The sequence below is a fragment of the Dasypus novemcinctus genome, chromosome 12 (assembly GCF_030445035.2).
Source record: "Dasypus novemcinctus isolate mDasNov1 chromosome 12, mDasNov1.1.hap2, whole genome shotgun sequence".
Classification (NCBI taxonomy): domain Eukaryota; kingdom Metazoa; phylum Chordata; class Mammalia; order Cingulata; family Dasypodidae; genus Dasypus; species Dasypus novemcinctus.
The window spans coordinates 47253968-47256750 of NC_080684.1; positions in this window are offsets into that span (position 1 = coordinate 47253968).

A 2783-nucleotide genomic window follows, 5' to 3' on the forward strand; every position below is an offset into this window, starting at 1 on the left:
CAGATCAATCAGGAAGTTGCTTAAAAGCCTTTAGGCTCCATTTCATTGGAACTCAACATGCCATTCTCCCATTCTGAGGGCTCAGTGGCAAACTCTGTCCCACATTACTCCTAAAATCTCTTTTGCAGTCAGTCATATCTGAGTCTTGGCACCAATGAGCCTTGGTTGTCCATATTGTCTGCCAGCACAACTCATTCCATCCTCACCTCCCACTCCTATTCAGAACACAGCATTTGGGTCTTTTCTTTGACTGTATTCTGAAATTTTCAGTCTGTTGCCTTGCTTCCTTCCTCACAGCTCCTTGAGACAGACTTGGAGAACCATCCCAACTCCAGCCTGGTGCCAGCCTGCTGCACTCTGCTTTATTCTTGACGGTCCATGTACGATGATGGCTGTTCACCCCCGGGGCTCAGTCTGGCTATGGAGGGCCTGAGAGTCAGTGGGGCAGTTTTCCTGTATTTCCTCTTCCCAAGATTCCTGGTGACCCTACCCCCCACCCCCACCCCCACCCCCACCAGCCTTTTGAACCTCATCTCTTACTGTGCTTCCTAACTCTCTTCTCTTCCCACCTACCTTGCGCACACCTCAGGCTAACGCCTCCAGAGTGCTGACTGAGCCTGATGTGCTCCCAACACCGGTTTCACCAAAGGGCCAAGCTTCCTAGAAGGCCAGTGTGGGGCCTATCCCTGACTCTACCGCGTTCTGGTTCCGTCTCACTTTGCTACACAAGTGTCAGAATGCCTCATTGGATATTCACCCAACACAGCTATGAACTGGGCAGCAATTAAGTGCTAGGCACTGTCTTAGGTGTTAGAGAAGCAAAAAAGACATGCCCTATACAACCAAAGTAAACTATGGAATGTAGAGTATAGCAAATTACTAATAGTCTTCCTTCAATAGTAAAAAAAAAAAAAAAGAAAAGAAAAGGAAGTATGCTAAGTGAAAGAAACTAGACCCAAGGTACTACATATTGTTAACCTCCAGCTATACAAAATGTAAATACAAATAAATTTATAGAGACAGAAGTAGATTAGCAATTATATATGGCAGGGAAGGATAGAGGAGATGGGAGGTGACTAGTAAGGGGTAAAGGGTTTTCTTTTTGGAATAATGAAAATGTTCTTTTATTGATTGCAGTGATGAATGCACCTGTGATTATACCAAATGAATGCTGTCGGTTGTACACTTTGGATGGATTGTATGGTTTATGAATTTGTTTCAATTAAACTGATATTTTTTTAAAAGGCAAGACCTGGATGTCAAGAGGACTGTGGCTTCTCATTCCTCTCTGGTGATACCCAAGTCCAGAGATAAAATACATAAACTATCTCTCTCACCAGATCACAACCTATATGTTATAACAGAATAACAATAGGCTTCTACTGCATTGGATTTGTAGCCAAGTGTTACCTTCAGAAATATTTTAGCTATTCTTAGTTCTTTTGCCACTAAAACTGGAAACATCACATAGGATTGCCTGTATAATGCAGTATAGAAACAAAGGAGAAAGTGCAAGTTCAGAACATAGACGAGAATGGCTTCCAAATGCCTTTGAGATGGTAAATCTGGAGCAATGGTTCTGGATGGAGTTAGAACCTCCCCCTAGAAGGCATTTTGGGAATTTGTGGGGGTGTTTTTGGTTTTCACAATGATGGGGGGTACTTGTAGAATTTAAGGGGGCAGAGATGCTAGATGCCCTACATTGCAGGGAACAGTCTGCCCAAGGAAGAAGCGGAGTCTTGTACAGCTTTTAAATACTCCGTCAGATAACAAATACATCTATGTCTGAGCCTGGAGCCTAATGTTACTGTATTGAACAGTACTAACATACTGTTAATTTAAAGGAAAACAATGACAATATAAGTCAAAAGATGAATACACTTTTACCTAGAATCTTGCTAAGAATTGTTTGTCATTTTGAAAAATGACAACATGAATCGCCATGCTGCTCATGGCCTTGAGTTGTCCTTACAACAAACCTCTTCAGTCTATAGCTGTAGGTGTCACAGAAAAATGTGGAAAAAGAGATTTGAGACTTCTTTTAATGGACTTAGAATCAAATATTCATAAAACATGGAAATTGGATTGAGGTTCATTAATAAAAACAATTTGTGATATTTTATATTCACAAATTTTGAGGCACTATAATAAGAACCTATGCTGTGAAAATTTGTTGATTTGGTGCTGTTCCCTGAGGTGTACCACACAACTTTTCTACAACCTTTTGAACTACAGTTCCTTTTCTCAACCTGCCTTCTATTCCCCATTACCTATCAAAAGATATAGCCTACATGGACTTTTAAAATTTTAGAGATGGAATATATGTATTGCAAGATAGGAGATAGAATTTTCTTTGACACTTCATCATTATCCAAAGCCATACCATAACATCAGCAATTATTTTGACATTGCACTTATTTTCTACCCTTTGACTGTCTGTATTTCATCTTGACATCTTCCCCTACTTAAAATAAGGTGTTTTCCTTTTTTATTCTCACATACAAGTATGTCTAGCCTATTACTTATCCTAACACTGATCTTTGTTCTAGTATCCACTTGCATTTTTCCCCATATTTCTTGCACAGAATGGTTTCTGACCTTAACTCCAGCCTTATTCATTATAAATAAATGCAAGCATATATCTACTTCATTATGTCTTTTAGCATAGGGATGCCCATGCATGTGACTTTTATTATAAATTACATATGAATTTTATTTTAAATTACTTTTCCTTAGTTCTCTTTATAAAACCATTTGGTGTTGTATTGTATATAGGTAAGTTA